This window comes from Canis aureus, chromosome 2 (genome assembly GCF_053574225.1).
Source record: "Canis aureus isolate CA01 chromosome 2, VMU_Caureus_v.1.0, whole genome shotgun sequence".
NCBI classification, from domain to species: domain Eukaryota; kingdom Metazoa; phylum Chordata; class Mammalia; order Carnivora; family Canidae; genus Canis; species Canis aureus.
In genome coordinates, this window is record NC_135612.1 from 35,200,898 (window position 1) to 35,213,079 (window position 12,182).

Sequence of the window (12,182 nt, forward strand, 5' to 3'; positions counted from 1 at the left end):
GCTGGTAAGCCAGAAATGTCAATAGGAGCAGACAAATTCCCAGGGAAGCCTCTCTAATCAAAGTGGCAGGAAAGTGGGAGCCTAGTAAGACAGATAACTCTTAGACAATAACCTCTCTACTGCAGCTAAAGACTGTAGACCTACATGCACTCAGGCCAGCAAAGGCCAAGTGGAGATCCTAAACCTCCACTCTCACTAGGTATAACAAAGGGCCCTGTATCCTATCCCCACTGAGGTAGTGTCAGAGAAGGCTGATGGGGAGCAGGGATGTTGATCCCTGATGAATAGTAATGAGCTTCTTCCACCTCCTCCCCACCCAACCATTGTGTCAGTGGAACCATATAAGAAGTCTGGACTTTCATCACTGCCCTGTAGTAATAAGACCACACTACACTTCTCTCATCCCTATGGAAGCCTTATGGACAGCAGTAAAGGCAGTTATATTAATCCTAGGCAGGGTGACATCAGCAGGGTCTACTGTAGAGCTGAAACTCCTATCCCATCCATTCATTACAAAGAGGCAGTCTAGTCTCTTCCTCAAGTGTCAGTGATGGCTGGATGGGGAGGGAGGAGTTAAAAATATGCTCAAAGACATATGGGGTGAAAACATCTCAAAGTTTGCAAAAGCCATTAACCTGGAGAAACATGAGGCTGCACAAATCAGAAACAGGATGAACCTAAAATAATCCACTCCATGACCTATAATAGATCTCTGCCAACTAAGGACAATGAAAAAAAATGGAAAAATGTGAGAAATAGCAATTTACTTATAGGAAAAAAAAATTTGAGTGACAACAGTTTCCTTATGAGAAATTGTGGGAGCCAGAAAAAAAGTGGTATGGCATATTTTTATGTGCCATATCCAGTAAAAGAGAACAGAGTCCAAAAATAATCTTCATTCCAAAGACAATAAAAAATTTGGAATTTTTTTTCCTTCCTTACCTGAATTAAAGTACTTATTTGCTGTTTCAGGATTAATCTCTTACTAGAATGAATATAGGAAATCTAGACACTAGAGGAAACCAACTACTAGCCAAAGTAGTATATTTACTCAAGTCATGTGGCTCAACATGGCAATCACAGAACAGCTTGACATTGGTACATTTCTCAAATTTGTAGATGACTTTTACCTCTGCATTGTGTAAAATTGTGCTACATTTAGTTTATATGATGTTAAATTTTCTTTTGTGAAAATTTGTTTAGGAAACTACTTTTTACACCACTGATTTCTAACCTTCTTACATACATACTTTTAAAACAATATCATGCTGTAAGGGAGAAACATCTTAAACATCTGGACAATCTACTTGGACAAGTCTACACTGGAGAGCTGCGCCTGCCAAAGCAGCCATGACTAGCCACATAAGGTCATTTCAATTCACATTAAGTAAAATTAAAATTCAGTCCCTCTGTTGCATTAGGTACACATTAAGTGCTAAATCTTACTAGTGGCTCCTATATTGGCAGCACAGATCCAGATCATTTCCAACATTGAAGAAAGTTCCAAAAACAGTCCTACTTCGCAAATGTATTTAGTTACTATGACTTAGGATGTAGTTTAAATGAATTGTGAATTGTAGAATTAAGTATCTAAAATGTATATCAAAGTATATCAAAGTTACCACATGGAAAAAAAATCTAGTTTTACTTTAATGTTCTCCATTTTTTCTTAATATTTGCATCTCTTTGTCAGAAACATCCAGCTGCCCAGTGGAAACATTAACTGCCCAGAAATGCAGATCATTGTACTTGAAGGAGGAAACCAAAATAAAGCCTTAAAAAACTTTAAAAACTTAAAATATAAAGTACACAGATTTATTTAAATTGTCCCTCTCCCAAAACCCCACCACACATACCTATGCACACACACACACACATATAAATAACATTAAGCAAAATTCAAGGTTCCCAAGTTGTTTGTGGACCTTGTTTAAATGTTAATAACATTTAATTGGAAGGTTTGAATGTTTCTCTTGCTATCTAAAATGCCTTCATAGTGCTCTCATGCAACTATTTTAGAACTGGGACTGTATTTAACACACAAATTTAATTGAATAATTGTATACAATGCCCTAAACAAGTATACTTGTTATTAACATTAATTTAAATAATTAGTTGTGACTATTTCCACTATATGGAGGAATCATTTGCTTAAGTGACAACATAAAATATTCACATAGAAGTGGTAATACTGGGTTACTGGCATTTACTGTAGGCCCAGAGTTAGGAAACAGCCCCAAATGCAGAAGATCTTCAGGCAGAGTAATAATACGTGTCTCATTATAAAGGAGAAAATCTAAAAACTGGTGAAGCTATAGAATCAAATCCAAGAATGTACCCTTGATAAGAATAGGCCAGGGCACTTGGATGGCTCAGTGGTTAAGATCTGACTCTTGTTTTTGGTTCAGGTCATGATCTCAGGGTCCTGAGTTCACTCAGTGGGGAGTCTGCTTGAGATTCTCTGACTCCCTCTCTCTCTCCCCCTCCCTTGGAGAGGCCACATTGACTGTCCCTCCCTATTCTTCCCTGGTGTACCACTGCTCTCCTTTAGTATAATGGATTCTCAGCACTTCTTTATTTTTGGTTAGGTCAGTGATTCCCAAACTTTAGTGTGCTTATACATCAAGTGAAGAACTTGTTAAAATGCAGTTTCCTGAGTTCTGTCAACAGGGATTCTGATTCATTGGCTTGACACTAGACACAAGAATCTGCAGCTTGAAAAATACTCCATCTTAACAGATGTAGATATTCCAAACACACATGGATCAGACATGCATGGTACTTGTTTTTGAAAAACATGAACCAAAGTCCTATTTTCTTCATAGATTCTCTAATCTAAATTATGAACTATTTTTATACAATGGATAATAATGGGAATTAGAGAATCAGGGAGTCTGGGATTAATCTACATCTCTATTTGGTCTTACTAACTGGACAAGTTACTTACTGTTTTTAATATTGAGTTAACTCTCAATATTATTATAGTTGTTCTTGTTATTACAACGTACCTTCAGTGGTCATCACCAGCTTAGAAACACATACATAGTTTTTATCATGACCTTGCATATGGCAGAAGAATATCTTCCAGACAGCTATGTAATATCCTATTAGACTTATAGCCCACTAAACACCAGAGTCACAGAGTTATTTTCATCCTTTCTGTAGTTTTAGAATCATTACTCTTTTACTCTTCGCTCATTCCTTTTTCTTTCCTTCCTCCCTTCTCTTCTTCCTTCATCCCTCCCTCCTTCCTCCCTTCCTGATAGTTCTAATTCTGATGTTTATTCTTAAAACTATAATTTCTCCCATGTTCCCCAAGATACCACAAAAATATATATGCAATCTGTTAAATTCAAATGAGAAATTTTATTTCTGGAGGTTTTCATTCTAACTTTGGGTTTATTGAACTAGGATCATTTTATTGACACAAAATTTTAAAGATTGGTTAAAGTTCTTAGCAGTGACTTTTCTGGTAATTGCACAAAAGGAAAACTATCCTAAATGCCCAACCGCAACTCACAAATATTGTGTCTGCATCATCACTATGTTAATTTTTATTCGAGTTGAATACTATGAAATTGGTCTGCTTTATATTTATTGAAAAATGTTTTTACTTAAATTTTGCTTTGGTCCAACAGTTTGGTCTTTTTTTAAAGATTTTATTATTTATTCATGAGAGACACACAGAGAGAGGCAGAGACACAGGCAGAGGGAGAAGCAGGCTCCATGCAGGGGGCCCAATATGGGACTCGACCCTGCAATTCCAGAATCATGCCCTGGGCCAAAGGCAGGCATTAAACCCCTGAGCCACTCAGGCATCTCTTTGATCCAACAGTTAAATCATTTTTTTTTTTATTTGCTCCATTTGTGTATGGGTTGCTGTGCTAGAATATTGGATAATCCAGCTAATTAAATAGTCTAAGCGTCATCTCAGGTAATCTATTCATTACAGAAAATGGCAGAAAGATGTGATGCAAATAGCAGTGCATTCTCGATACTCTTTGGGTTCCCTTTTAATTGACATCAGCATGTAATCAGCCAAAGCAGCATGGCATAATGGGTTCTTCCTGTGGGTGTGTGCATGTGTTCATGGATCACGTGAATATACTACCACAGTGATATAAGTTCCCCTAATTGAATTTCAACTAAAGAGCAGTTATAGTTGCCAAGCAACACACACTTGGTCACTCTATTTCCTATTAAATAAACAAACAAGGGAAAATACTGGGAAAATGGCTAGCCAGCCCTGAGGTGTAATTGGTTCATGACCCAATTTTTTTCATATGCTAAATAATAGGCTCAATAATAAAAAAGCCTGGAGCCCTGTGTCCTGATCTATTGAAACTAATGACCAACTTAAAATCAACAAATGAAATTTCTTATTTTTTTCATGAATTATATTGGCATTTATTTATTCGTTATTTCATTTCTTTATTCAATATATTTGAATATATTTTATGTGCCAGTCAAAGGTGATTAAACAAAAGCCTTCTGGGAGCTCATAGTCTAGTACAAGAGACAGACTACTAGAATTCTAATGCCATGTAGGAAGAAATAGTGCAACCCAGGGCATGGCGTGGATTTCAGACATCCAGATACTTGATTTATCATGCCAGGCATTTAGGCACCACTGTGCCTTTGCTCAATCTGATCAATTCCTATAGCCACCTTCCTGGACTTATGCAATAGATGAATTTAAACCTGTTCTTTGACAACTAGTTCAAATATGACCCTTTCTCTGAGGCTTTCCTTTATTCTTCTTCCTTCATCAGACTTTCCACACCACCCCCAGGCTCCTTTCAGGTAAAATCCGTCATTCCCTTCTCTGAGTTTCCCAAATGTTTAGAATATGCCTTTGTAGAGCAGTCACCCTATTTTATTACATTTGTGGCTTTGATATGTTTCTCTGAATAGAAGAAGACTTTCTGGAAAGAAGAGAACTGTCATTCTCTGTCCTTGCAAAGCCTCTGGTCCGCTGTAGGTATTAAAAATTATGTTCTGGATTGTATTGGCTCAAACAGAAGAGCCGTTGACTGTGAACTGCTATCCACTCTCCAAATCAGCCCCAGCACTACCTGTCTTCTTGTCTTTCTAAAATGCGGCAGGGTGATTTTGCAGCAAGGAATAATAACAGGTAGCCCTCTTGTGGATGAATGTGAGATGAACCAGATCTTATTTTTGTGAAAAACAGAAAAGGCTTCCCGATCAGACATACATGGTACTTTGCCACCACCATTCCAGGGACTGCCCCACCTTTACGGTTCAGTGCTGAACCCTTATAGGAATCCTGGGGCGTCACCTTGTGAGGCCTGTGTCTATAGTTTGGCTGGTGTCAGGACTTTCAGATAAATGGAGTTTTTTGGCCATAAGAACATTTTTCTGTGCTTTGGCCAAGAAATTTCATGCCTATGAAACTGGAAAAGCAGCAACTCCAGTGGTGATTAGTAACTTTAGTCTGTCAATAAGCACTGTGTATGAAATCTCTCATGTTCTAAAACCCAGTCACAATCAGAGCTGTGTGTTATAAATTAGATCAGATTGAAGTAAATAACAAATTTAAGTAGAGAACCTAATTTACTGGACCAAACTGTCCCTAAAATTTAACAGAGATACCTCACCTTGGGCTCATCATTTCTTCTTTCAGGTTATTTATAATACAATGCAAGAAACAGTATGTTTTTTCTTACCTTTAAGGCCTCTCTTTACCGTTTGGAATATTCATCCTTTTTACGCCATGGGAAAAAAAATTGTTGGAAAAAATTAAATTTTAACTTACAAATTCTGGGCATGTTTCAGTGTAAAAGGAAAATCACTGCACATTTTGGGCAGTATAATGAATCTGAAGTCTGTCACACATGTAATTGTCTCCTAGGAGACCCAAGCGTAAATCATCACCATGGAGACCACTTCAGCCTTCACTGCTTGAAATTATTAGCATGGATAATCAGCTGGGCTTTGTTTTGGGGGAAGAAAGACTATAAATATCTGGCCAAGCCTTACACACTATTACAGAAGCTGTGTGCCTGAAGGTGAGCTGTGGGATGCAGTGATTCCAAGTCTCTCCAGGATTGTGGGTGGGAAATATCATGGGCTGTGTTCTTAAAACACCTCTTGCACCCAACAACAGATGGGGACAGACACAGAAATGCAACAGCAACAAGGAAAGATAGCAGGTAGACAACCATTGCAGGAGAAATACTTCACTTGAAAGCAAAATTGGAAAGATGCCTACCCAGATTTAGCCTTTCTTTTATTTGCCTTGTCTGACCTTCCCCCTTCTCTGAATGTGTCCAAGGTGGGGCGGTCCTAATTAGAGGGAGGGGCCCACCATAATGCAGTAATGTTTTAGGACTGTCTAAAAAGAAGGAAAAAACACATGATGTTCTGTTTCTTGTTAGATTTCCTGAAACTCAATTTGTACACAATAACAAAAATAATAATACGAACAATTCTAATAATCATAATAATTAAAGCAACTGTTTACTGAGACCCTCCCTTATCAGAGCTAGACATGGAGCTAGTTCTAGATGTTCTTTCACCAGCCTGGGGAGACCCGGAAATGGGCCTCTGCTGCAGCCCTACCCTCTACAGCCTGCTCTACCTTTATTGGTCACAGTGCTTGCAGCACACCAGCCATACGCAGAGAACGGTAACCATGTCAAGAAAATATTTGGACAATATTTCCTAGTGGGAATAGTGGCAATGTTGCCTGGTAAGCCACTCCTGGGGGCTGATTTGGTGAAAGCTAGAAGATGATAAGGAAAGGGAAAATGTGAATTTACCTTAATAAATAAATAAACAAACAGCTCTCAAAATAAGTGCCTTTAGCAAGATCACAGAATACAAGTCAATATGCAAAAATCAATGAAGGGATAAATATGATGGAAGAGGTTAAGACATGCACATTAAAACTATAAAATATGACTGATAGAAATGATTGAAGAAAAGGAAATCAAGAGATATTGTTTACAGATTGTAAGATGAAATATGGTTAACATGTCAGTTCTCTACGTATGAATCTACACATTGACCTCAAAGCTAAACAAAATACTAGATATATTTTTATAAAAATTGATTAAGCTGATCCTAGAATACATATAAAAGTGCAAAGAACTTAGAATAGCCAATTTTGATGGAGAACAAAATTAGAGAAGTTACACTACCAGATTTTACACTAACAGATTTCAAGATTTACTAATCAAGAGAGTGTGTTATTGGCATCAGAATAGGCATGTAGATTAATGCAGCGTGATGCACTGGCCCAAAATATAATTACATGTGTAGGGTCAGTTGATTTTTCAACAATGGTGCTAACATAATTCAGTAAGAAGTAAATGGTTTGTTTGGTGTTTTTTGTTGTTGTTTTTTTAGGAATAATAGCTTTTTAAGAAAGGAGGGAGGGAAAGAAAGAAGGAAGGAAGGAAGGAAGGAAGGAAGGAAGGAAGGAAGGAAGGAAGAGAGGGAGGAGAGACGGAAGGGAAAAATGGCTTAAAAAGATAAATATTGAAGTATTGGTCATTGTGTAGCAGGCAGGCATAACATTCTCTTCAGATTCAGGGCAGTTGACATTCAAGTTATATACATGGTAGGAAATGTGTTTTCTGATAATTTATTTTTACTCATATAAGTTTGGATGCTGATAATATTTAAACATATTCCTAACCCTTTGATAGCTTATTTATTAAGTGAAGACTTAGTATGTCTTCCACTTTTCTTGAATCCCTAAGAGCACTTTTCCAGATGTACAGTTCTCTTTTAGAACTCATGTGTACCTCCTCCTGCATGATGCTTTCCAGACTTCACAGTCTTCTCTGCCCACCCCTGCAACTACCATGCTTTTGTGGTATTTAGCATGCTTTAGTTTCATTTACCCAGGCCTGACTTCTCATGTGACAGTTATACACATAGCTGCTTTCCCAGCTGTCCTGGAACTCCTAGTAGGAAATGCGTTTGTGTAATTTATCTTCCAGTACCTCATTCATTCGTTCATTCATTCATTTATTCATCATTCACCCATTTAAAAAAAAGTGTTTATCAAGCACCAAAGACCCAAGCACTAACAATACAATGCTGAAAGAGACTAATGGGATCCCTGGGAGAGAGGCAATAAAGTTGACAAACAAGGGGTTCAAAAGAACAATGACCTGGCTCCTGCTCTGAGAAGCAGAGGCTTGCTGCAGCCAATAGTTAGGGAGAGCCACCCTGAAGGACAAAAGATTAGCCCTGCAAAGAGACAAGGAAAAGAGGCAAAGCATCTAGTCTGAGGGAAGAGTGAATGCAAAAGCCCAGATTGGGTGAATAGATAGGGAATGTTCTAGAAACTTGGAATAGACCAATATGGCAGAGGTTAATATGGGAGAGTAAGAGGTTTCTAAGAGCAAAAAAGCTCAGGAACATTTGGATGCTGCATCCTACACTCACCTTTTGGAGATTTACAATATATTATCAAACCAGAGATGCAGAAAACATTTAGTAAAAGGTTCTTTCTTAACTTTCTTTAGCATGGAATGTCAGACATATTTGACCATGGGATCAATTTTTAATTTTGTTATACATGTTAATATTCCATGGTATATACATTAGGGAATGCTGTTTTAATTGAGATGAGTAGGAGGCTTTTGGAGGAATAGAACAGAGAAACCTGGAGAACAGAAACAGAATCACCAGGAAAAATAAACAAAAACAACCAGAATGAATGCTTATATAAAATATGCATATATAAGTACACTATAAAGTACACATTTTTAAAGTATGTTCCCTACTGAGGTCTTTTGTTCTAACAACTATTGTGAGATAGGCAAAGCAAGAGTTATCACAGATAATTTATGAAAGGGCAAGCCTCAGGAAAGAAGTGGCTTATGTAGGGTGAGGTTCTTAGTAAAAGAAGATGAACCTTGAATCTGACTCCAAACCCAAAGCGCTTCCTACTATAGCAGACTGCTTCCACATGCCATTGAAGCACTTATGGATTTCTAGAGAAATTGTCAGAAATAGCATTGAACAGGTTCCTTGAACCCACATCTCATACGGATCAATAAAGTGAAGCCTCTCCAGCCACATAAAAAGCTGATTAGGAAAAGAGCTGGTAATCAGGTATAATTTGCCATCTGTTGGAGCAGGACGTCTCCTGATGAAATTCCCATGAATGATTGGTGTGGTGACATAACCTAAAATCTACTCTCCTTGAAGTTCTTAGAGGGCTCAAGGTTAGAAAAGAACTCATCAAGCACCTGAATAGGAGAAACCAAGCAATTTTGATGTTCATGTACAGATATTCTATATGGAAATGCATAAAATGAATAAAATAATGTAAGAAGGCAATAAAATAAATGTTCCCCTTAACTCAAAGGGCGATACTGTGTTCTAAGAGCTGAGGGTACAAGATCTACATCTCAGGAGTGGTATTGGGACTGTAGAAAGTATTTTTCTTTCAGACAAAAATTATATGACCTTGGTTTCAAACATTCCACTTGCCTTGTTGACTATTGGATCTTTCTCTTTTAAACAAAATTGTGGTTCATTGTTCTCCCATATTATTCTAACAATCAATTTGACATTTTCTCTCTTCTAACTTGACATTACTGCTAGAGAACTTTAAATGTGGAAGTTTCCATATTAGTGACTATTAATCTGATTTTTTTCTACCTGCTTTGGAACATCTGTTTTATTCAATTCTTGTGCCCTGAAATTTTTGACTCCTGAAACTGTTCTTGTTCTAATTAGAAATTTGGTGCCCTTGGTTCTTCAAAGCATCTCACTTCTTCCTCTGGCCTCTATGGATAATAAAAATAATCCTAATATATATGTATGTCTTCTCTGGAAAGTATTTCTAACCACTTACAAATGGGCATGAATAACAAAAGATGTTGCAATGTTTGAAATACATTTATGTAGGAAAATCCATCCATAAGACAGGGATGTAAGCAGATGTAAGAATGAAGTCCAAATGCGGGAAATTGAATGCAACTGAAAAAAATCCACAATTCTAAGCTTCCAGATGCTCATTAAAGTGTACCAGACTCAGTCTGTGTGGGCTGATGGGAAATAGCATGGCTTGGCTATGCATAAGGAAATATCCCACCCCCTAATGATGGTATTTGGTTCCTGTATGTCTTATACATCATGGCAGAGATGGAGAAAAAGACAGGGAGGAACATGTTGTTTGAAATAGCACGTTTGCCCTTTTTCTGATTTGGTCCTTCCTATTGTACAGGTGGCAAACAATGGAGTGGATGGTTAAGTGTTCCTCAGGTTGGGAAAAAAATCTGATCTGGTTAATTTAAGTCTCCCTGCTTCACCATTCCATATAATACATTATTTCTGCCAAATTCACTATTAAACTGTTAATCACAACCACTACAACAAATATCAAACTAATATTTTCTATGCCATAAAATCCACATGAATGTCTTTGACCTACAAGTATTTAGCATTTGTTTGAATGAACAGCATAAATCTCACCCCAAAAGATAATCTCACAGAAGGTCATCAGACAAGAGGATGGGGAAGGTTACAAAGAAAATGCTGCATCAAATGGAGGTGTTAAAATCAAATAGAAAACATTCATGGATGCCAGCTTTATGCAATGAACGCTGAATAATAATGGTCTAATTTAAACTTATTTATCAGATAATCACGTAGAATACCCACAATATTTATAAAGGGAATTTATAGAAGTCACTTTCTTGGTTATTTCATATCCTATGCTCTAGTGTTCATCTCGTGTATAAATTGTGTCTCATTTGTAGCCTTGGGTGTCACTGTGTGCCTTCCACATCTCTTACACTGTCATTGCCATAGTAACTAATGTACTTTGATGACAGCAAAGCACAGGGAGACTAAAATGAAGTAATAAAAGTAAAAAGGATACAGTATTGTTAAGTTGCATATCAAACTAAAAATATACTTATGTATATTGATTTTATTAATATAGATTTACAAAGACATGTCAGACTCCTGTTTGAGCTGCCTATAAATAATGACAATATTGAATCATCAAGATATCACTTGTATTTTTTCTTTAGGATCCAACTTTTCAAATTAATAACTGTTTTTATTTATTTTCTCAAATGAAGCAACTGAAAATTAGGAATATGTCCCCATTTATTTTTCACACACAGACTTAAATGAAGTCAACATATTCCTAACATTGTTATATGATCAGATTTATCTGTCTGGCAAGGCTAGAGTTTGGGGGCAACTTTTATATTAAGGGTATAAGAATGGAAGTAAAAATTAGTTTCAGCAGAGTAAGTAGCAGAGAGGTGCAAAAGGAGTCCAAATGAGTCTCTCTGAAAGGGAATAAAATAATTAAGAATGAAACAGGAGGGGAGGAAAATGTGAAATGAGAGACCAGTGTAGAGAAGTCTTGAAACACTTTTCATTCTGTTGACTTTAACCAGCTCACAGGTCATTGCACTGAGAACCTGTTGCATGACAAGCATCTTACAAGATGCTCCTGGGAGGCACAGAAGAGGGCATGCACAGCTTATAGGGGCCTTGCATTTCGTAGACATGATGGAAAGACCAGGCAGATATGCAAGTTTCTCTTAACATTGAATACTATTTTCAAAGAACTGCTAGATACCAGACTTGCCAGTATGGTTTTATTTCCACTTTAGTCTCAGTTTTGAAATGATAAAGAAAGAATCAAAGGGAAAGATTACCTTGTTCTGCACCCCTTCTGCCATTATCACCAGATTTCCTAACTACATAAGAGTAATAATTATTATTTACTGAATATTTAAAATATGCCAAGAATAATACCAAGGCTTCATAAGCATTGTCTTATTTTATCTTCACAATGACAATGTGAAGGAGGTATGATACTTGTTCCTGTTTTCAAATGAGTAAACCAAAGGACACAGATCGATCTGGGTCCTAACAACTAGGTACAAGTGCCTTGTAAACACACATCCTAGCTTTCCAGTTTCCAATGGCTTCTACTCTGGAATAACATGGCACAGTGGGAACTGCTAGTGAATGGAAAACCCATTACTTGTTATAACTCTGAAATTGTTATTGAACGCCTCTGAACTATATTTATAAATGAGAAAAATAATAACATCTAACTAGTTGTTATTTAGGGCTTAAAGAAATATTGTTTGTGAAAGCATCTCTCCCAAATGGACTCAAATTGAAGAGAGTTTCCTTTTCTTCTTGAATAAAGATGATCTCCACTC

The 12,182-nt window shown here is 37.0% G+C and overlaps 2 long non-coding RNA genes across 3 annotated transcripts in view; one reads left to right on the top strand and one right to left on the bottom strand.

Moving 5' to 3' along the window:
• LOC144290455 (uncharacterized) overlaps positions 1-5,847 on the bottom strand; it is a 37,605-nt gene extending 31,758 nt beyond the window's left edge. The window contains exon 1 of the long non-coding RNA XR_013358096.1: positions 5,688-5,847. This is a non-coding gene — a long non-coding RNA (uncharacterized LOC144290455). The remainder of the gene's footprint in view (positions 1-5,687) is intronic.
• Positions 5,848-5,901: 54 nt separating this feature from the next.
• LOC144295861 (uncharacterized) overlaps positions 5,902-12,182 on the top strand; it is a 135,500-nt gene continuing 129,219 nt past the window's right edge. For both annotated transcript variants that reach the window (XR_013362973.1, XR_013362972.1), the window contains exon 1: positions 5,902-6,029. This is a non-coding gene — a long non-coding RNA (uncharacterized LOC144295861). The remainder of the gene's footprint in view (positions 6,030-12,182) is intronic.